This window comes from Juglans microcarpa x Juglans regia, chromosome 3D (assembly GCF_004785595.1).
Source record: "Juglans microcarpa x Juglans regia isolate MS1-56 chromosome 3D, Jm3101_v1.0, whole genome shotgun sequence".
Taxonomy (NCBI): domain Eukaryota; kingdom Viridiplantae; phylum Streptophyta; class Magnoliopsida; order Fagales; family Juglandaceae; genus Juglans; species Juglans microcarpa x Juglans regia.
Window position 1 is genome coordinate 30,671,427 of NC_054598.1, and position 25,575 is coordinate 30,697,001.

At 33.3% G+C, this 25,575-nt stretch overlaps 1 long non-coding RNA gene across 1 annotated transcript; it reads left to right on the forward strand.

Annotated features, from left to right (window-relative positions):
• Window positions 1-4,592: 4,592 nt before the first annotated feature.
• LOC121254075 lies at window positions 4,593-6,344 on the forward strand. The gene is made up of 2 exons (XR_005938570.1): window positions 4,593-4,756; window positions 5,872-6,344. It is a non-coding gene; the product is annotated as an uncharacterized LOC121254075 (long non-coding RNA).
• Window positions 6,345-25,575: the final 19,231 nt, after the last annotated feature.

The following is a 25,575-nucleotide window of genomic DNA, read 5'->3' on the forward strand; positions in this document are numbered from 1 at the left end:
TGGTATAATCCAATGAGTAACGTAGAAAATGAAACATCGAAACGGGACATGTTTCCTTGTGGTCATGAAAGAGAAACAACTTAAATTAATATTATATATACTTTAATTAATACTTTAGTTTTTATTTATGATCACAAGATTTCCAATTAGCAAAAGAAGAATGTTATATATAGTTGTAAAATGTACAACTGTCGTCCAATCATTTTGAAAAAAAAATAGAGTCTATTATTATTTTTTTTATGTAAATCTTATATTTATTTACTTTTTTTAAATGATTGTATAATACTTACGTACTCACAAGTACAATTATCATTTCGAGCAGAAATCCATCAAGCTTCGTTGATAAGGAAAACAACCCACATGGGGGCCAACATCTATGACTAGCATGGAACCGCACGAAAAGGGTGATCGATCAGATGCATGAATGAACTTTTGGTTACCCAGAAAAGATGATGACACAGCTTTGTACTCATCCAAGTCATCACCCGGCCATATTCATTCGAAACAAGAAATTCTGATCCCTACCCAAAGCTGTCTCTTTAATTGATCAGAGCATGATCCTCTTCAACGTCCTACTCAAGACGTCATGAAAAAAAAATGTAGAGGGGGCAACTTTCTTTTCTGGGGAATCTTACAGGATACATAATGATCTTAGACCTTAATCTATGTCCTATATAATAATCCTATATAAGGCCTTCGATAACTGAAATAATGATCATCAATTACCAACTTATAGTTCGGAAGCAACAAGAATCCGAATCGCTGTGGATATAAAAACGCAGAGCGTGCAGTTATTTGGATGCATGTTAACTTGTGCTAGCTTTCATTAATGGCGGACATGCAGGTTGTTCCTGCTTCGAAGAATGTGGAAGCACAGTACGTGGAGATGGCGGTGCCTCTGTTTTTGTTTTCCATTCTTGTCCCTATTTTTGTATGAAATTACCAAATAGTATGATTGTTTTGTTCCCGCCGTCTGCACCGACTGTATATATTTGTAAACTTATTTCTTTTCCCAAAATAGCCTTTCTTTTTTATTTACTTTCCATATTTGCCCCTATAGTTTTCTGTAAATTGCCAACTTTGATGACTGCTTTTGTATCACCGTTTACACCGACTGTACATATTTGTAAATTCATCTACTTTCCGAAAATGTCCTTTGTTCTTTCAGTGATTTACAATTTGAATTACATTTTCGTTGTTTTGCTGAGGGGCTTTTTTGTCTTTTGTCATTTTTAGGTCGCATCTTACCCATTACATTTTACTTGCTTGCAAATTTACGCTGTTCTATATTTCTTCAAACCTTCAAAGACTCAAGTTTGTCAAATTCGGAATCTAATCGGTATGTTTTCCTTAGCTTTTAGTTCTCAGTTAAATACATGCCAGTTTTCTATATATACTTTGGTGAAATAGATTGTAGACATATGTATGTGCAGTCGACTATAGTTATTAAAATTAACTATAATAATTTTATCAATATAATTATAAATTTTAACAAAATAAAAAAAAAACATATTTTATTAATAATTGAAAGAAATGGACACCTTTATTAAATCAATTAATGTGTTTAATATACTCATGTGATTTAATATAATTTATTAATATTTAATGTTATTACTAGTATGTAATAGTAATAGTTGAAATTTTTTTCATACCTAAATATATAAGATTGTTAATATATATAATTAATATGGTCTTGTTTAAGAAATATAATTACAGAATTTTTATGTTCTGTTTTTTTTTTAATGTATTTTTTATAACTGATCTGGTGCTTCTGTGCTTACTTCAGTGCTCTCTGTTGGCTTTTTTTACTTCCACCGATCTTGTATGTGTATATATATATACACATACTCATATGATATATATTTTTACCTGTATGATGTTATCATGTCCCCAGCTGGTCCATAAATTAGAAAACTAGCAGATCATAGCATGCATTAATTCACCATCTCATATATGAACGTGTGATAATGGGATTGGACCCCTTCCTTAAGTTAATGAATACATCGACACTAGTCATTCCATCATACACACAAACGAAACGTGCATAAAGGAAAACTGGCACAATAGCATAGATAGCAGTGTCAATGATATCTGTATGAGATACATATATATATATATATATGCATTATTGTATATGTCATTAGTAACACCAAATTCGTGCATGATGATCTGTGAGCTGGTCCAAAAATTCAATCGCCCCATTTGTCGAGGAAGAAGGTCCACCCCACAAATTAGGCCTCAATCATTGCTTTCTTGGGCCTTGGCTTTACTGACACTATCATCATTGCTTACCCACCGTGATCCTTTGCGTTTGAAACGATATATATATATATATATATATATATATATATATATATTATATATATATATATATTGTGGATAAGAACAGCAACCCCTAAACTTTTTTCACCAGGGAGGACTAGTCAAATAAAATGAAATCGAGGGTAAATGACATGGATAGATTTTTGGTGTCCCAAAAGAGCAAAACACTCAAATTATAAAACAGACAATTTTTTCCTTTTCAAAATTTTATAAGAAAAATAAATATATATGATGAATTATTTAAGATGATAATTTGTGATAAAAATATTCATTTTAGTAATAAATAATTATTTTTATTAAAAATAATTGTTTACAAATAAACAATTTAATTAATTAAAATTATAGATCAGTTGGAATAATATATATTGTATATATAGAAAAATGTTAGATTGTCCCCTAAATGTACCTCTGATCAGTTTGCCTCCCTTACATGTGTGGTGAATAATTCATGCCTTTTTTAATAACCACAAAAAAAAAAAAAAAAAAAAACCTGGTACAATAATTATTTAGGATAAAAATATTCATTTTAACAAAAAATAATTATTTTCGTTGAAAATAACTGGTCATAAATAAATAAATAGTTTAATTAATTAAATTATAGAGTAATATATTATATATATATATATATATATATAGAAAAATGCTAGGTTGTCCCTATATGTATCTATGACAGTTTGCCTCCCTTAGAGCATCCTTATTGGATTGGCCAAACACATATTCAAAATTTAGCTAATATCACACTTTTTTTATATTTGTCTATTCCATTTAAATTCAATCTCCACATTAAATTAGCCATTCACTCTCTATATAATAATAAAATATTATTAAATTAATAATTTTTTTATTTAGTTTATTTGTATCACATTTTATAATTCTACCAATTTAATATTAATAATACTTATATTCTAATTAAATTAATATTAAATAAAATCATATTTTCAAATGTCATTTAATGCTAATAACAAAAAATTAAGATTAAATTTATCTAAATTTTTATCTAAATTTCTTATTTACTAACTAAAGTGGAGAAAGAGTTACGAGTGAGAAATATTCCCACATTTTGTTGCCATTCCCGCGTATATAGTTGGAGTGAGAAATTAGTATTTTAATATTTAGTAAATCAATTGTGGTTGTTTATATTTGACTAATCCCTATAGTAGAAATTTAAATTATTTTAACGATGGTCAATCTAATGTAAAGTCTTTTTTATATAAATTATATAAATTTTAATTAACTTCTTCGTTGGCTAATGAGGATGCTCTTACATGTGTGGTGAATAATTCACGCTTATTTTTTTTTTAACAAAAAAAAAAAAAAAAAGAAAAGGCTGACACGGCAAGCCCGGTCTCACAGTCGAAATTAAACGAAGAATATCGAGTACTGGAGATGCAGCCAGTAAAAACACATTGCGTAAAAGATCTTATCATTTTGTATATATATAATTGTTTAATTTCTCAATCATTAATATGTATAGATCACTCTCTGCTTTGGTCGTGATCTGTGTTCTAAAGGGCACACGGTGATGCTTCTTTTTGCCTAATTTTACGTCTTTTATCGGATTTGAACAAGCTAGCGATCGAAATATTGCCATCTAATTTCTCCTTCGATTCTTTGAACTTAACCCCAAATTAAGGGTCAGAATAGGCATGCGCATGATACAGTCTCTGACTCTCTAGAACGTACGAACTATTCATGGAGCACGTAATTGGTATTAAAATGGTGGACGTAGCCTTCATAAGTCGTGCATGTTAGGTGATTAAAACAACCAAATTAATGATTTCTGAAAACAAAACAAAAATTAAAAAATTAAAAAAAAAATTAATGATTTCTGACCTTTACCAGTATTGGTTTTTTCTCCGACTAGTTATATATTGGAAGTTTGCCGACACACCATTAATCATGCCTCACAATCTGCGAAACGGTTGGAATTTTTAATTCTAAATTCTATACATACAAAGAGTTCTCAAAAGTTTTAAATTTTTTGAGCGAGATACAATTTGAGAGCAACATCATCTTTATTATTCTCATATGTTATTGAATATAAAGTAAGATAATTATTAAATGAGTCTTAATATTAGATATAGTCATGAGTTATGCAAACGTTGCACACTTTTTTTCATAAAGAGGGATAAATTTGTTTATCATAATGAAAATCAAATCACTTGATTTGATAATTATGAAAACTAAATCAATTGATTTGATAATTATGAAATCAAATAAGGATAACAATCAAAACGGATTCTTGATTTGATATTATTTGCAACATATATCTTTTCAAACTCAAGGTGGAGAATTTTAAAATTTTGAGTGTAGCCTTTATATATGTTGATTGATCCCGCACCACACAGTGAACACCTCTTGCCTCTTGTCCTCTCTCGCCGTATTCACTCAATCTCTCAAATTCTCTCCCCCTTGTCGTCATCCCCAATCCCAGGTATCTCTTTCTTCCCTTATCCCTCTCTCTATCTCTCTTTCCCCGTGCGATACCACACGGTGGGCAAATGGCCCTAGGATCAATCTGCCCCCACCATCCAGTCAGAAGCACCAGCCCACGGGGAGCGAGGGAGAGCACCGGGCTGTGGGTAGCACCCCTAGGTATAGCTAAAAGAAAAGGAGAAAAAAAGCATCAGATAGCTGCCTTAATTTTGGGGGGGGGGGGGGGGGGGGGGGGGGGGGGGGGGGGGGGGGGGGGGGGGGGGGGGGTTTGGGGGGTGGGGAGGATTTTTTATTTTTTTTTGGATTAAAGTAAGAGAAATAGTTTGGATTAAAGTAAGAGAAATAATTTTTTAAACGATTTGAATATATGGTAAGTACGCTTTGCTAGCTAACATATTCCTTGATCACATTTATATGTATGTATGTATGTGTATATATATATATATATGTATATATTTATATGATTAGGAAGGAGCTCCAGAGTACGTAATTCAAAGGTACTTGATCTTTACCATAAAATGCTTGAAGTTAGAAAAACATGACAAGGCAGGTCACATGTCATTCTCCTACGTCCCTTCAGAGATTATCTAGCTTACACTGTCTGATAATGCCAAAGCATCCTATTCTTTCAAAATAAATAATATATACTTTCAAGCCACTCCACATCCGATATCCATCATCCTATCCAATAGGCTCCTTCCACACAAGCCAAAAATGGGCGAAAAAAAAGAAAAAGAAAAAGAAAAAAGTTTCAAAACGTGATAACACAGGTAGTGCTCACACAAGACAAGAAACATCTTGGAAAACCTAGAACGTGGTTAATTTTTAACCTTAATGATTACCGTTTGCGCGTCAGCTGACCAAGAACACCATCTTGGGACCAGTTTTTTTCTTGATATGATGCGCCTAACACCCCCACATGCAATATATCAGAAATTAAGTACCGTCCAAAAAGTTGCAGCCTGCTATCGATCGATCCCCACATTCTTATAAACTTGGCCGTTGTTTTTCCCAGCACCAAAATCAATCTCCCAAAGCCAGCCACACGTTATATATAACTATTTCCATTGTTAATTTGTTAGGGACTTTGAAGCTTGAATCTGTACTTTCTAGCTAGGCGTCTCTTGTTGCAGTGCTTTCACACAAAGGAAGAAGGAAGAGAAGAAGATGATGATGGTTGCTGTAATGGCGGAGCTCTTGGGGGAGTATACTGCGGCGCTTACAAGGATGACGGAATGGCTTCTACCACCAAGGCGTAGCATGCATTTTCATGGTCTCAGGAATCTTCGTCTGAGTTCTCCAACTTCGACCCAAGACTCGTCCTCATTCATTCTTTATTTTTAGCTGCTGATCAGTTAGTTTTAGTTAGGTCACCACCTTCTTCATACATATATCTTTTTCCTTTTTTTGCAAAACAATATTGATGCAGCTTTCTTGAATGTTGTTTAATTAGGAGATACTTCTGGGGAGGCTTTAGATTTGGGGTTTAATATGAGTACTGGCTAGAATTCCTCAGATTTCAGTTAAATTATTATGTCAGGTTCATTCTTTACTTCAGAAAAGTAATAATGCAATGTTTGAATGAACTCTTGCATGAGCCTTTTTTCTTTGCTTTTCATCCTTAAAGGGTAGTGGCATCAACAAACTACAGTAATGACTGCAGAATAGAATTTATTTTTTAGGTAAATTTAATGTTGCAAGATGATGCAAGGCTCTGTTTATGCATGGTTAATTCAGGATATTTGCGAAAAGTTCAAATCACGCAGAACATTACTCACAGGAATTTCATTAAACTAAATTAACTTATAAAACCAGATAATGATGGCGGAGTTGTACGTACATGAGCGATCTCTCTAAATTAATGCTATTATTGGCAACATGACAAATTTATTAATGGGTCGACTTTATCGGCCTGATTATTGAGCGCCATACCTCAAAATATAATAAGTTTTTTTGGTAAAATAATTATTGGCCGCTCTGCTAAGTAGTTTAGTTGTTTTTGTGGTGGTTCGATTTGATGATCCGAACCATCGATTAAAATTTAGGTCTCGTTTAAATAGTAAGATGAGATGGGATAATTTTATATATAAATTAAAAATTAAATAAAATATTATTAGAATATTATTTTTTAATATTATTATTGTTTTGAGATTTAAAAAAGTTGATTTGTTTATTATATTTTGTGTAAAAATTTGAAAAAGTTATAATGATGAGATGAGATAAAATAAAACATTATCACTATCCAAATGAAGCCTTATTATACTATCGCATACACTGTACGTATTTGGTTATCATCCTAAATAAAATCCTCTATAATTTCATGGATGTAGGCATGCAATTAACCTTATGTCATGGGCTATTAATTCTACTAATTTTATTTTATGTTTTTCTCTTATAGTTCATAATTAACAATAATTGCAGTATTAGTACTAGTTATTTTAGTCAAAGTTAATGGATCTCTATCCTCATTGATTGTCGCCTACCTAAAAAGTTATTTGCCTCGTAGAATATATGATTACATTAATAGTTCTTTCGTTCTCTACGATCACAAACTTTAGATTTCACGTGAATAAAATATGAGATTTGAAAAAGTGATTCTAATAAAAAAATAATTGTTACTCAAGAAATACATATAATTAGTTAAAAGCAATTAATGAACTAGATAAGCATGCATAAGCCCTTTGAATATTACAATAAAAAGGTTAAAGTAGACGCAGTTAACGAGTTAATTATCATCAAACCACTCATATCATATGAATATATTCGCATAAATTTAGGGTACAAACACAACCAATCGACACCATGCTATATATAGCTGATTTTAATAGAGCAATCAGTTCGATTTATAATAGTAAAAAGAAAAAAACATCATGATTTGCTGGCAAACTAATAAACTTTTTGTCAATGAATAATATGAACTTGGGATCCAATTAATTTGCCTCTTCTACAAACAGGATTTTTGAAAAAAAGGACATAGCAACTTTGCATTTGGCGTTCATAAGGCTATTAATATGCCTCCCGCTGCAAGAAAAATCGCCTTTTTCAACGCCTAAATTCGTCACAAAAAGTGCCCTATTTCGACGTAAAAAAAATTTTTTTTTTCCCTATTAATATGAGTTTTGTTGGTAATTTTTTAATAATATTTATTTATTTATTTACGTTACTTTTTTCTACTTTAAGTGCCTGCATTCAAGTACCATATATTGATATATGTTTAAGTGCCAACGGGCTTGTTATTTAGTTGCCGTTGCTTTGAGTTTGGGCATTAAGATAGCTTATTTAAGTTGTAGATGTTGGCATTAAAGGTTGTTAAAGTTGGCTCCTTAATTCTTTTTCCCGTTATGTCCACTACGTCCAGAGTCATTTTTTGTCCGATTTATATATATTTGTTTAGTCTTTCGGTACAAGTGTGACATATACAGGAGAAAAAGTGAGATAAGAAAAATAAACTTAGTGAGTATATATTTTTTAGAGTATTTTTAGATAAAAGAAAGGTGTTCTTTTGGTGAAGTTTTGAGCTCAACCACTTGTGCAGAGTTGGTTCGGACTATACGACGATCAGTTAGATTATTGTATCTTGGAGGAGTCAAGTTAAGAGGAGTTTTCCTGCACCGGTTAATTTGAGATTTTGTATACCGTAGATGACTTAAATCTCCTTAAAGAGAGCGATATTTATATGCCTCAGTCCAAATTGGTTTCGTTTGAATATTACTTTTTTTGTAATTTTTATTACATTATTGTGTATTTCACTAACAATTTTATGGAGATTTCAAATAGAGCCTACAATCGAAAAATGCATGAAAAGCGTTGGAGATCTCAATAAGCCCTTTCAATTTGTTGAAGGATGGTGGGCAGATTCTGGTGCCAATAGCTAGGCATATCTGCTATGATAAGGGTTTGTTTAAAAATTATACTCCCTTTGAAGTAGAGAAAGAAATTACACTTGGTGATTCTAGTAAAACCAAAGGTTGTTGGAGTGGTGAGGTTGAATTGAAATTCATCTTTGGGTGTATATTGAGGCTTAAAGATGTGTTTTATACACCGTATAGGAAGAAGAATTTGATGTCGAGTTTTTTACTCAACAAAGCAAGTTTCAGACAAACTATTAAATCCGATAATTTTGTTATAACGAAAAATGGAGTTTTTGTGGGCAATGACTATGTTTGTGATGATATGTTTAAATTGAATGTTAAGCATAAAACATCGAACGTTTATGTTTACATGCTTTTTTCTTTAGATTTTTGGCATGCACGTTTATATCATATCAATAGTAGATATGTTGTTTTCATGAGGAGTTTAGGATTAATTCCCAAACTCACAAAAGATTTTCAAAAATATGAAGTTTGTAGTCAAGCAAAAAATACAAAACAGCCTCATAGAAATGTTGAAAAAAATACCAAATTGTTAGATTTAATTCACACCGATCTTTGTGAATTTGAAGGAATTTTAACTCGTTGAGGAAATAGATATTTTATCAGTTTTGTTGATGATTTCTCAAAATATACATATGTTTATTTATTAAAAAATAAAAGTGATGCTTTTGAAAAATTCAAAGAATTCCTCCATAAAGTTGAAAATCAATTTGGTAGAAAGATGAAAAGATTTAGAAGTGATAGAGCCCAAGAGTATGATTCAAATGAGTTTAATACTTTTGTTCAATCTTTGGGAACTATTCATGAAACCATTGCACCATACGCACCTGCATCTAATGGTGTGGTTGAGAGAAAAAATAGAATGTTGATTGAGTGGACGAATGCTATGCTTATTGATTCAGGCGTTCCTTCAAGTTTTTGGGGTGAAGCAGTTTTGACTATTTATCATGTTTTAAATAGGGTGTCTTACAAAAATTTAAAAACTACAACTTTTGAATTATGGAGAGGGTAGAAGCCAAATTTGGGATATTTTAAAGTTTGGGGTTGTTAGGCTTTTGTAAGGTTAACAGATCTTAAAAGACCCAATTTGAGTGTTAGAACTACCACTTGTGTTTTTCTTGGATATGTAAAAAATAGCACAGCCCATAGATTTTTTGATATTGAAAATAAAGTTATTTTTGGATCAGGCGATACAATTTTTCATAAAGAAAAATTTCCTTTTAAATTAAAAAATAGTGGGGGTCAAGAATTTTGAAAAACTAATTTTTCTGAACTAGTTCTCCTACTCTTTTAGAAAGTGAAGAAATCTTTGAATTAAGAATGAGTAAGAGAACTAGAATTGAAAAAGATTTTGGTCCTGACTATTTTATTTACAATATTGAGGAAAATTCAAAGAATTTACAAGAAGTTTTAGCATCATCTGTTTCTGTATTTTGGAAAGAGGTTGTGGATGTCACTAATTTCTAATAAAACTTGGAAATTAGTTGAATTACCACCGGGTTGCAAATCCGTAGGGTGTGAATGGGTCCTTATAAAAAATTTAGACCAGATGGAATAGTTGAAAAATTCAAGGCTAGGTTAGTTGCATAAGGTTTTAGTGATGCTAATTAGAATACCTTATCATGTGATTCTCTTTCAACTACTGGTTATGTTTTCGTCTTGGATGGTGGTACTGTATGTTGGTAGTCTAAAAAACAAACGATTATTACTAACTCAACCATGGAAGCTGAGTTTATAGCTTCAGCAAGTGAGGAAGCAAATTGGTTGAGAGATTTATTACATGAGATTCCCTTATGGGAAAAACCAGTTCCACTTATTTTAATTTATTGTGGTAGTATTGCTACTATTGGTAGAGTACAAAACCGTCACTATAATGGTAAATTTAGATCCATAAGAAGAAAAGACAGCACTGTGAGATCTGATTTGACTGATGGTGTTATTAACGTGGATTATGTTAAGTCTTGTGATAATATTACAGATCCACTAACTAAGGTCTTGACAAGAGAAAGGATTTGAAATACATCGAGGGGAATGAGATTAAAATTCATCAATTCATGAGCCATGTATGAGGATACCCAACATGGGACTAGAGATCCTGAGAACTAGGTTCAATGGGAAAAACAAATCATATGATGGTCGTAAGAAATGCACTATTTATTTTATTTCTCATTCTTATGATATGAGTGCATTTATCCTGTAATATTATGGAGGATGAGTTTTTGGAGAAACTCTTAATAAAATTCTGTAACTCTTATGAATAAGGTGTAAGAATTACAAGAGCACCCTTGACAGATTTCACCTGTGTGAGTGTGAGAGTGAAGCCGCTCTTTATGAGATTTAGGTTTATTCTCAAATACACTCATGAAATCAGGATTAGCACAAGACCGTAATGTGCTGGCTAATAAAGCTCATGTCAACACGTGGGTTATTGTGTATGAGTCATAATTCTTTATTTCTCTTAACCAATCATAGTTCATGTCTAAAACTACTACAAACTCTGGAAAAGGTTTTTATTTCACTAAGTGAGGGTTCAATGCAGAGCACACCTTCATGATGCATAATAATCTTTCTTTGTCTGGAAATATCTCTTTTTATTTATATAATTTCTTTTATGAAAAAATAGTGGAGGAATGTTGATAATTTTTTAATAATATATATATATATATATATATTTTTTTTACTGTTACCTTCTTCCACTTTAAGTGCCTGCATTCAAGTACCATATATTGATATATGTTTAAGTGCCAACAGGCTTGTTATTTAGTTGTCGTTGGTTTGGGTTTAGGTATTAAAATAGCTTATTTAAGTTGTAAACGTTGGCATTAAAGGATTGTTAACGTTGGCTCTTTTATTCTTTTTCTCGTATGTCCACTACGTCCAAAGTCAATTTTTGGCCGGTTTATATATATTTGTTTGCTCTTTTGGTACAGGTGTGGCATATACTTGAGAAAAAGTGAGATAAGAAAAATAGGCTTAGTAAGTATATATTTTTTAGAGTATTTTTGGATAAAATAAATGTGTTTTTTTGGTGGAGCTTTGAACTCAATCACTTGTGCAGAGTTGATTCGGGTTATACGACTATCAGTTGGGCTGTTGTATCTTGGAGGAGTCAAGTCAAGAGGAGTTCTACTACACCAGTTAATCTAAGATTTTGTACACTACAAAGGACTTGAATCTCCTTAAAAATAGTGATATTTTCGTGCCTCAGTCCAAACTGGTTTCGTTTGAATATTAATTTTATTGTAATTTTTATTACATTATTATATATTTCACTAACAAGTTTCATTGCACGTTGGATGTTAAAGTCGGGATACAATAACTTTATTGAGACGAAAAATAAAAATTATCAAGAATATATCTTTTTGCAGCTCTAAAATTTTCAATGCAAAAAGGTTAATAATCGGCACAATAAAGTGGCTTGAGAAAAATGATGAATCGTTGCGTAAACTTTTTCACAACAAGTTTTCAACGCCACAAAAGAAATGTAATCACCGCAAATAAGCATCAAAGTTTTTGCCGATGAATGTTTCAATTGATACAATTAGGTTTTTCCGGCGATCTTTTACCGTTAAGAGAAAATTTTTGTGGAGAATATTTTTCAAATAAAAAGCATTAATAACAACACAATTAGTTGGGTTGACAAACTGAAATGTCGTTGCTTAAAATTTTTAGTGGTGAATTGTCATTGACGCAAAAGATACATGTTATCGCCGCAAATAACTATTGTTGTTATCAGCGAATTTTGCAATAGCTATGATTTGTTTTTTTTCAACGGAGTTTTATAGTTGGAAAAATTATTTTGTGGTGATGTTTTTTTTCGTTAGAAATCTTATTTTGTGATAGATCAAAATATCAAAAAATCGTGGAAAATAGAAGGCTTATTTCGTTCGGAAAAAAATTGTCTTTAGGATCGGTTAATGTGGTTATTGCTTTATGATCAATTCAAATTCTATTCATTGTAATATGCTCCCAAATAATCACCAATTATAACATATAATTGTCTCAAATAATGGTAGGCTATTTGTGGAGGGGTCATGAGTCAACAATAGACAATTGACAATTGTAACGCCCCAATAAAAGGCCCAAACTACATGACCTATACTACAAAATGATTAGTCAAAGATACAATTGGAGCCCCATTGGAACTTTATAAAGAGCAAGAACTTCTCATTCCTAAGCAATGTGGGATTCCATACACCACCCATCCTTATCCATATCATGTGGGGTATCGCAATCTGTCCCTCTAAAATTCTCGATATCCTCGTCGGGCCTGTCCATTGTAGGTGGTATGACTCAAGTCCCACATTTCTGGTTGAACCTATCTCTGATACTATTTGTAACACCCCAATAGAAGATCCAAACCACATAGCCTATATTTCACAAGGACTAATCAATGATATAATTGGAATCTTATTTGAACCTTATAAAGAGCAAAAACTTATCTTTCTCAAGTAATGTGGGATCTCATACACTACACATCTTTATCCATATCATATGAGGGGTATCACAACAATGTTACTTACAGAATATTCATATCAAATTTTTGAATTCCATACTGTACTGGTCGGTATGGCTAAAATATATCGTTTCTATGGCGTAGCTGGTATAGAGAAATATATAGTTTCGTGTCGGTTAGAATTTCAGTCATTTCGGCCCGTACCGACCAATATTTCATCATTTACTCTTTTTTTTTCCTTCAAACTGCAAGTTCATTTTTTGACCTCTTTTATAATATATATATATATTTATATATAATTTATAATATATATACTATTATTTTGGAATATAATTTTTATATATAATTTATTCATATATAGACTATTCAGAAACGGTATCCGAAATAGTACTAGTATCGAAATATCTGGTTTCAATACCTCGACCGAAACGGTCACCGATACGATATTCAAAACATTGATTCATACGCAATAGTATGAAAAAAAGATTTATGCAAGAGTATGGATGAAAATCATTTTCTGTAACGCTCCAATGGAAGGCTCAAACTATATGACCTATACTATAAAAGGACTAATCAATGATGCAATTAGAGCCTCATTAGAACCTTATAAAAAGTAAGAACTTCTCATTCCCAAGCAATGTGATATCTCATACACCACCTACCCTTATCCATATCATATGGTGTATCACAATCTACTCCCCTTAAATTCCCGACATTCTCGTCGAGCCTGTCCATTGTAGGTGGCATGGCTCAAGTCCCACATTTCTGATTGGGGACCTGTCTCTGATATTATTTGTAATGCCGAATGGAATGCTCAAACCACATGGCCTATACTTCAAAAGGACTAGTCAATGATGCAATTGGAGTCTCATTGAAATCTTATAAAGAGTAAGAACTTCTCATTTCCAAGCAATGTGAGATCTCATACATAACCTACCCTTATCCATATTTGATTTGTAACATACTAGTCATAGATTTAGGGTATATAAGTAGATCTTCTAGTTATTTTTTTTCTATTATTATTATTATTATTATTATTATTATTATTATTATTATTATTATTATTATTATTATTATTATTATTATCATATCAGATTTTATACATAGATTTAGGGTATATAAGTAGATCTTCTAGTTATTTTTTTTTCTATTATTGTTATTATTGTTATTATTATTATTATTATTATCTTATCAAATTTTATATTTATTAATTTTAATAATTACTATTATAATTTTGTTTAAATTTACTAGAGTTTTGTTTTATTATTAATTCTAATAATTATTACTAGATTTTATCAGATTTTACGTCCAACTAGAATTTTGGTTTGAATTTAAATCTCAGTTCTTCATATGTCCACCGAACCTCATCTTTTGATTTTTTATGATCCTAACCTCATACTCATCCTTATCCCCTAATTTGGTAAATCCAAATCGGAACTAACTCTAAAATCCTATCAGCAAACGTTCCTTTTCCCATCGTCTATAAATCCCACGAAAACCCTTTGCTTTAAACACACGAAAATACGAAGAAACTCATTTGTGCATAAGGCTTTTACTCTGTCTAGCAGCCACCACAGCCTCCCTTCCAACAGCCACCGTAGCAGAACACCCTTTCCCCAGCCATCCAGAGCCGCCGCGCGTCAGCTCCTCCTCTTGATAAGTTTTTTTTTTTTTCCCTCCCTCCGTCCATCACTCTCACTCTCACTCTCTCTCTCTATATATTCTTTTGGTTCTCAGTTAGTATTACCAAGACTAAGTCCTTTCTCTTTTTGAACTCCACGATATTCAGAGCCATTTTCAGCTTCATCGTCGTTGATCTTCACAGATCTGTCGCATCGATTTTCCTCTCACGGTGAGTTGGTTTCTCCCTGTCGCGTATACCTCTTTTCTTCAATGAAACTTTCATTTCTAGGTTAACAGATTTCCAGATTTGCTTTTCATTAAAGTTTTGCGTGTTTGTTTTTCATTGAACTTACAAAAATGCCCTTCAATGAAATCTCTAGAAGCCTTGATTAGGTGCAATTCCAATTCAGCCCTTAAAGTTTTAAACACATGTTTTAAGTTCACGTAAAGTTTTGTGAAATGGGCTTGAGTTGTGTTATTACGTGGGCTCTACCTTTATGATAATTTTTTACTAAAGTTTAGTAATTTTATGGGCTGCACTCTAATGTTGGACTTAATATTTTAAAGATAAATTTTTACTTTAATAAATATATTAGTCATAGACTTATTTTATAAAAAAGTGTTTAAAGAATTGGAAATATATTTTAAAGTATACTATTGAGCCTAATATTTTAGTTAATATTTCCTTTATCAATTTAGTAGGTTGTTAAAAAAATTATTATGTTATACTTTAAATAGAGAAATTAAGGAATATGTTATGAGTTTTTGAATAATTATATTAAGAAATGAAACTTATTTTAAGAATTAGGATTTTTATGACTTATTTTAAAATAGCCCTAGTATCCTACTAAATTATAATATGTTATTAGTATTTAAGTAATTTAAAATATCAGGATTTATCGATTATGGTGTTACACAAAGATTTATTTGACTATCTTTTGGATTATGAATTTAATTAAGTAGGATATTAGTACATGTAGTTCCTAGAAAGATTTAGTGATAGTTAATATTGCGTATAGGTGACGAGCTACAAAATCAGATTCAAGAAGAAGCACAGCGAGGTAAATAATTTGATCACAAATCAGGATCATCATAGTTCAGCTTATATATAAGTATTATTCAAACCAGTTCATTGACAGCCATTATTTATGCACCACTCATGTCATATGCAAACATGTCATCCAGCATAGCATACAATCATGTTATTCTACATCATGTTCAAATTTAGAAATTATAATTATGTATTATGTCATGCATCTCATGTGTATAAGACACATAAGCTATCTTAAGTTCAAGTGTAAGATAAAATCATATCAGTTAATCAGATGGTCATTCAGATGCATGGTACCAATACAGTTCAGTTTTAGGGTGGAAGTGCAAACCACAGGCTCAAGCGTGGTCCACCATAGTATGCCAGAATACTATCAGCAGCTCCCCTCGCGGTCGTGGGATGTGGGCCGGTGCACAACCTTGCACACAGGGTTAAGTGTGTTGTCCAGTCAAATAAATCAGTCAGTTAATTCAGATAAATTAGTCTTGCATAGCATAAGTATTAGTATGAACAGTCATGAATTTAAACTCTCAGTATGAAAACTTTATGAAAACTTTATGTTTAATATGTTTACGTTGTGATGGATTTCTTGCTGAGTCTTCGACTCATTTTAGTTTGTTTTCATATTTTTAACCACCCAGGTGAGGATGATGAATACAAGCAGGCAGGCTAGAATTAGAAGGAGCAGTTAATTTTAGTTTCAGACTTTCTAAAATAAAACTTACTTTTATGACATGAATTTATTCAATTTATTCGTTTAATGTTTTTTGGAAAACATTTTATTAGACATTTTTCTATAAAATAAATTTCTAATTTCATTTATGAAATATGAGATCTCTTGCCGGGTTTATTTTTATGAAAAATACGTGACACTCCTAGCCTACGGGAAGGGGGTGTTACATTTTTGGACACAATGCTAGCATAATATAAAATGTTACCTACCTTGTATTCATTGATGAACTATTAAACTAAAGTCAAATAGTGTAACAAATACATTCCATCAATCATATTACTTAAGTCTTTCATGATATTCATAATCATGACCTACGTCCATATAATATTGATATGCTAGCATAATTAACCTTATGGGCATTAATATATGACGGCAAAGCTACTTTGCTTGAAGTCATGAACTTGCTATTAACATGTACTTGATCATCCTATCATGCTTTCCCATAAACTGAGCTTGTAAAAGGTTTTTTTGGATGGTTGTATTTATGAGCTACCTTGAACACCTATTCACCTAGAACAATATCTCACTTGTGAGTCATCACTATAACCACCAAGACTACCTTCTATAACCATCAAGACCACCTTCAATTATACTTAAAGCAACATACCATGAACATAATTAAAGCTATATTACAATGTTCTGAATGAGAGTACAAATATTACTATAATGAAAGAGATCGTTGAATGTGCTGCAATCAATAAACCTTCTATTTACAAACTCTAATTATAATAGTATGAGGTATGAACAGAAATATTAATAATAAAAGTGTAGAACATCCATCAATGTGCAGCAAGGTTAAATGAGGGAAGAATACTACCACACTAGTCATATACCAGATTAACCTTAAGGAAAAACCATCATATTAAGCCCTTCTACAAAATCAGCAATACACATGGGATGAAATCACCATGTCAAATACAATATCCTCCCAACTACCTGGGTCACATACCAAACAAAATAGCGCCACAAAAGGCTATTACTCTACCAAATTCGAAGCAACATTAATCTCATTCGATTAGAACCTTTGTGGCTTGAAACAAGGCCACTATGTTTCAGTCACCCAATATTTCTACATCCATTTACACTTAGACATTAAAAAAGTGCCTTGTACTATGAGTTGTGAGATGGATTATTAGACTTGTATATTCAAGGATCTAGGTGTTGTGTACTTAATCTTTACAGACAGATAAGTTTAAGTATTTACACAAAACCAACCTTATACAATATCACAAATAGAGCATATGATCAGGTAGCATTATAAAATCCATCCATCGGTAATACATTAGATATGAGCAGATGTGCAAGAAATTCACGGGCTAGCTAAGAGATCGTTACCTCTGACTTTTGGCCAACAAGTACAAATATATATTTCAAAAAGTGAACGTACAAAAAATTCATAACCAGATATGTAATGTAGTGACTACCACTACATGAATCACTTCAGAAAACATATAAGAAAATGGAAAAAACAACATCAGTTTTTAGGATTCAGTAACTAAGAGACAAAACTCATCTAACAAGAAGTGGTGCTTTGCACATTACTAGACATCAAAACCTGAACAAGTAGTGGGGCATATGGTAATTATACATGCATTTCGCATAAACTGTGCAACCACCATTTACTTATGTCAATTCCACCATCTTCATTTAACAGACCCTCCAAACAATATCACAAAAAGGTAACTCATCTTGTGAATTATACTGCATGTCATACCCCTTATATCTAACTTTAAAAACAAAATATAACATTCTTGCAAAAGGATGCTAGCATATCAATCTCAATATTGGACCTTGGAAGACCTGATGTCATAAGCAATAGGGAGAGACTCTCCCTGGGACTGCCTCTTGGACATCATGGTGTTCATAAACTTGTCATTCTCTTGTTGTTTTTCCAACAGAATTCTCACATCTCCCCTTTATTCATCAAACTGAATCTTATAGTACCCAACTTCTTTTTTATGTCTCTCAACTACTTCAACATACTGTTTATCACGCTCTCGCTCTCGTTTTTTTATTGAGTCTGACGTTATCATCTCATCTAACCCTTTAGCATACTCCGGTTTTTGTCCCAAAACCTCCCTAAACACCCCATCTAGTACCTCTATTCTATGAACCTCAAGTTCTAAATCACTCATGTAACACCCCGTATTTTAGTGTATTTTTACTGAATGATTATTTTTATTAATTCAAAAATTTATTCTCTTATTTTATAATTATCGGATATTTTAAATGGGTTATTTTATGATTTTTAAATTGTGAAAATTAAATTGTTATGTTTTCTTAATATTTATTTATTGTTGCACATTTAAATTGTTCTTCTTTTAAATTAATTGATTGTGGGATTTAATTATTTTATTTTCATTGTATCATTACGTTTAAATTATTTTAATTGATTTGCTGTTTTAAAATCTTTTCCGTTGGATCATTTATGTGACCCAAGATGTGAGGATTGGACCTCATTTCTTTCCCTCCATTTTTCTCTTTCCTCTTTCTTCTTTTCTTTTCCTTTCTTTCTTTTTTTTTCTTCCTCTTCCTTTTCTCTCCCCGCGCGCGCAGCCTCTCCCACTCTCCCGTCCGATTTCTCCTCCACCCAGCCCGCCGCCCTCGCGCCGCCGTGCGCGACACCGCCCCTCCCATCAGCTTCCCCACCGGCCGGCGACCACCCCCCTCCATTTCCAGCTCCTCCATCGCCGCCGTTAGCCTCCACGCACCACTCTAAGCAGCGGCGCATTTTGAGCTCCAGCGCCGCCGTCGCGCCACCTCCGGCCACCATCTCTTCACCACTTCATTCTCGACCTCCTAGCAATCCAATGGACCCAACCCCAGCTCCGATCCGTCACCGGTGAAGCACATCCAACCTCATTTCCGATTTGGGTATTTTTTACCTAAAACCACATTTTGCGCCGCCACCCACGGCAAACCACCACCACCACCATTGGCTTCACCGACCTCTCTAGGCCCTACCCTATCAATTTTGGGTCTTGGTTTGTCTCCGTTGAAAAGTGGGTTTTTGAGACCCACGGCAACAGTGTATTTTACACTGTTACGTTGCTGAGCCGCCACTTCTTGCAACTTCGTGATCCTTCAGAAATTATAATATAGCGCTGCAAGTATTTTTCCAAAGAACTTTCGTGATTTAAATGTATTTTTACACTAACACATATTATTGTGATCTGGTTGAACATGCCGAACTGAGTCCGAGGAGTTCGGGGGTCGGATGGATTATGGACGGAGTTGTGTGTTTAGTTGGTATTGTGAATTGTTGGTTGTTGTGGTGTTGTTTCATGTATATGGCATATTTGCATGCATGTTCATGTTTGTAAATGAAAACTGGGTTTTCACATGATTGCATACATGTTCATGTGTTTATCTAAAAATTGGATTTTCATGTGAAATGATTTGAGTGTGTTTGAAACGACTGGATTGACTGGTTTGAGAAAAAGGAAAAGAGACTGTAGGGATGGTGGTAAGCAGGAATGGTGGTAGAGTCCCGCCTGCGATTCCCACCTACGGTGCACGCGATAGGGATGGTGGTAATCAGGGATGGTGGTTGTGTCCAGCCTGTGATTCCTGCCTATGATGCACGCGGTAGGGATGGTGGTAAGCAGGGATGGTGGTATAGTCCCGCCTGTGATTCCCGCCTACAGTGCTCTGATTAGTATTCATTGTGTGTGATAAATATTCATTGTGTGGAAAGGAACTGTAGGGATGGTGGTAAGCAGGGATGGTAGTAGAGTCCTGCCTGTGATTCCCGCCTACGGTGCACGCGATAGGGATGGTGGTTGTGTCCCGCCTGTGATTCCCGCCTACGGTGCACGCGGTAGGGATGGTGGTAAGCAGGGACGGTGGTAGAGTCCCGCCTACGATTCCCGCCTACAGTGTCAGATAAATGGTTTGTTTTGTGTGAATCATTTTCTGGGAAAATGACAGACTATGTTTTTGGGCCAAATGGGATTTTTGGCGTGTGTTGGAAATAATCATTTTTCTGGAAAAAATGGTATTTTATGGCTAAGTGTATTTTGTCATATGAATGCATGTTGGTTGCATTAATATGTTTTTATCCCGAGAGTTGTTTGGTTTATACTTATCTGCGGTACCCTTTTTTTTAGTAACGCAGATTTCGATGCAGATGAGGCTGAGGGTAAGCCTATGGATTTGGCTCCGCCCGAGGAGTGATCTGGGATCACTCGTCTTGGTTTGAGACTTGTAAAATATTTATTTTTGGATGATTGTATAATTTTTAAACCTTTTTACTGATTCTTTAAATTGTATTAACAATTCTGGTACTTAGTTGTATTAATTATCCGCTACGTTGTTTTTGTACACTGTTGCATGTACGCACACTTGGCACTATCGTTGGGATGTGTGACCCTTTTGTCATCATCCCGGCATCTCGATTCCCGTGTCTCCTTACATGGGGGTCGTGGGCGCCACAACTCAGCTTTCCAACTATTTGCATCTACACCAGCAAATTATACATACTTTGTAAGCTCATGTCCTTAATTAACTAAAATAAGTTGGAATAAATAATTCAAGTTGACCATCCAAAATATACATAATAAAGCTACATTGAAGTAAATCTCACATAAAGTTCTTCTGTGGAGGACAACACAAATTGGTCATTTTTTTTAGACCGATGAACTTTCTTGTAGAACTCCACCAGGTTTGCTGTAGTTGAACGCTATATGTCCATTTAAAAAAAAAAACTTCTAATATGCATATAAAGTTAAAAGTAATATTCAAGACTAGATCTCCCAATTACCATCCAAACTTGTCTCTAGAGATTAAGTTCCTTAAACAATTATATATACATTCTCTTCTAGTATTCTCACAAATGAATTTCTTCCTTTTTTTGATTAGTACTTAGACTCTTTATGTTCTTTTTATTTTGTATTGACAGTTTCTGTCATATGAACTTAATCAAGTCAGATTATATTTTAGGATATAAACAACCCAAATTAAAATAGTAGAGATCACATATATGATGTGAAATGAACTAATAATACATTGAGTGCTTCACTTTTCCATCTCCCATATAACTTAACCCAAACTAGGGGTTCCACCAATTCACACCCATTGGCCAATGCTTTTTCATGACTTGCGTATCTCAAATACTTCTCTTGGGCAGCTGATGGTGGAAGACATTAAATTGTTTACAAAACTAGTTTTGTGATAATTCATCAAATCCCAAATCGAATATGAAGTCACCCTATGTATTACATGGTACAATGTCAGGAAACGATAATACATTTAGCAAAAGGGTACCATGGACTTAGTGAGGCTTACCCAAACATGATCAATCAACTCATCTTTCTCGTACTCGGGGACATCAGTTCATCGAGTATAACTCATGTCTGCATGATACTTTAATATCCATGCTACCTTGTCGTAAACATGGCTGTATTCTCATAGCATGGTGTTGTTTAACCATCATTGATTTTTAAATAAATTTTCTCATGCTTTCGCAGCTTATCAAACTCAGTGTACTTCATGGGTCAGCATCCATGTTTCTTGCGAGGTAGCACTAATGGTTCTTGCAACAAGACGGCATCCACCTCTGTGCATGGGGTAATCTTATAAGGTGCTAACAAGTCAGACTTACCATTGTCATCTCTATTCGGTTGTGAATCCAGTTGCGGATTCTCCAAAAAACTGTTCAGTACCATGTCTAGTGGATGCGTCAAGTCATACGAGCTATGCTCACTATCATCTCTAAAGTTCCATGAATAAAGTTCTAGACTCTGTGGTGATCGTCTAATTGTCATAGTCCTAACACGTCTACTGCATCCATCTCGTCCTTTCCATCTTTCTTGTCCAGTTGGCGTCATCTATTGATAATCTAATGTGTCGTTGATATTAGAAGAAATTTTTATACAGTAACTTCAATAATAAAAAAAATACCTTAGACAAGTATATATATGCCATCATAATATTGCAAAAAGTAAACATTATATAATAAAATAATGTTGAAATGGATATAAAGTTGCCTAATGACATAGATAAAAGGCAACATCAGTTTATGAAATTAAGCATAACATTGTACAGGTTGGTAACCTCCGAAAGAAAACACTAAAATAACAATTTCAGTGTATCAAGAAACATGATAATCTTACATTGCCTATTGACTCATATTTCAGCATATTAAATATTAATTTATTATTATGAACTCTATGCATTATGGGTTTGACAACATGAATGACAAAAACAATTTTTTAAAACCATCATTACGGGTATGGCAGTATTATCACAAAAATAATTTTTTAAATTAGTAAATGAATGACAGAAGGACATAATTATAGCATTAGATGTTGTGTAAATGATCACAGTAGTGGTCTAGAAAGTTCCATTTAAATAGTACAATACTTAAAAGATGCTTTGTGTACTAGAAAAGATTTTTTAACTGCAAATCTCAGTTTTGTAGACAACTTACCTTTTAAATAGTAGAGGACCACTTCAATTACTGGAACTATGCTCTACTTGCTATTTGGCAGGCTTCTAAGAGGACTTAATCACCTAGCAAAAATGTTCTAGCCAGAAATTGAAGGGAAGAAACAAAGGAAAAGAGTTAAGGAAGAAAGACACGCAGAACTATGCTCAGAAACTCACATGGATAGTTGCTCTTATATTAAGAAGAAAGAAAAAAAAATGTTGGAAAGCAGACATATTTAACCTATCACCTTCAAGTTGGTATTAGTAATGGTCCATGCATATAGAACATAGCACCTTGGTAGCAACACAAGTTAACCTTAGGCTCTCAGCACCTTGGTAGAGATTATGCTCACTTTCAGCTTGGCTAAAATAGTGAAGAACCCAACACCTGAGGAAGGTTCTCAACCCTAAACTTTTTAAATCCAAAAGTTACAGAGTTGATCTATCTCCAGCACTATGCGGCACATAACACAACCCTTAGGAAAGGAACCAGCTCATTTTGAATTTCAGCCTCCACTGAGAAAGGTTGTCTTTCTTGAACATAAAAAGTTAAAGAGACCTCCCCTACCTCTACTACCTAAATGTCATTTCCTATTATACTTTGTTATCAATTTAAGGGCTAAAATGAGTATGAAGTTATACTTTTAGCCCTTAATTTTCCTCCTGGGCGCCAAGCTCTCTCACTCTTGTATATTTGGCTCCATTCTATTGTATTAAATCATTCCCTTGTATCATGTTTACCCAATCTACCGTTCACAACATTAGATCACCAAGTTAGAATTACTGTAGTGCCTTCAACTATTATCATATTTTTGCATAGGATATTTGTATTGGAAGGAATGTCAAAGTCATGAAATATTTGTTTACTAACACTCAGGTGCCTCGGCATGTCCAATAAACACTCAAGCCTAGTAAATTGATATTTTCTTAAAGTTGTTAATATTATTTGCATGAAACTTATAGAATAGTCATTCGGTCAGTGTGAATAATTATTAAACTAATATTCCAAAAATTATGTTCATAAGCCATATCTAATAATCCATGAAATTTTCTTGGAAACCCTATTTAACAGTAGTGTTTAACTAGCCTTCAAAATTCTCTTCCTGTTTGCACCCAAGCATGAACAACATTATTAATTGAAAAAAATTTATGTGCATTCTTCACTGTTGAGATTAACCATTGCATACTCCAAATACTTGCCAACATAATTGTATGTTTTAGGAAGAAGTTACAAAAGTTATAAACACATTGTTAGGAAAAAGGTTTGTCTTTAGCTTTTGTGACTTCCATCAAAGTTGTAGTAGCATCACATTTCAACTAGAAACATTAGGGAAAATGCTACAAAGCTGATCTCTGAACTGCAAATATTGTTAACAAAGATAGAATAATGACACTAATCTATCAATATATTCCACCAGCCTAAAAACTTGATCTCAAACTTGAGAGATTAATAATAGACAACCAGTATTGGTAATAGTTAGGAATGTCATATGTTGTAAAATAAAAACTCGGCACTCCAGTATGTAGTTTGTAATGTACCACGCAACTTTATCTTTATATGCATAATGTACCACGAAAACATTATAAATTGACTTGAAGTTGGGGACAACGAGGCATATACCTAAGCATCACTAGCATTATGTCAAAAATCTAAGAAATATTTTTTAGAGATTTATACCCACAAGTGCTTGTGGGGTAGAAAAAGGATAAACTCATATTGAAGTGGTTATTAGATGGTCTAGTGTGACAATTTACCTTCATCGGTTGATACATCCTCATTGTCAGAATCTTCATCACTTCCATGTCTATCTTCTGAACTAGACTCTAACTCTTCGTCATTGATAAAGTCCCCTACTAGGTCATTATGATCAATGTCAGCCATTATCGCTGAGTCATCAATAGGGCTTAGTTCTAAGTCACTCCTATGTAGTGGAGTTGTCACACTTACATCAGAACATTCATCAATTGTGTAAACATTAGCGAACTCATCCTCTTGGCAGGCATAATTGTCCCTTGCCTCTGGATCATGCTTTTCGAAAATAGGCCCTGATGACATGTCATATACATTATGATCTATGAACTTCCATACAACATATCAATTACCTTTTACCCTAGAATCTTTGAAGTAAAAACACTTTGAAGCTTGGCACGCAAACATAAAATGTTCATCCTTATACTATGTTCGGTCCATATTGACACTAGTAATATGGTTATTCACTGGATTTCCTAGTCTATGATCACCAATATCAAACCACTGACATTTGAATAAATAGACACGACGTCATCCCATATAGTGTAACTCCACAACATCATTTATAAAGCTATAAAAGTCTATATGGTTGGATTGATATTCAACAGTTGCAAACACACCACAATTTTGAGTATGCCGTTGTTATTCATGATACTTTATATGGAGCTTTTTCTATTTACTATGCAAGCAACATATGATGCGACACAAGGGTTAGGATCGCACGCTAATGCATATAGATCATTAATGATGTCACTAGTGTCAGTTGTACATTGTTCTTGAACTTGGCAAAACTAGTAAAGAAACTTAAGAATAGTTATTAAGATTGAATGAACTGAGTTAACGTCCAGATTATACCAATATATTAAAAGTTAACATACAGGTTGCTTCAACCATTTTGAAGAA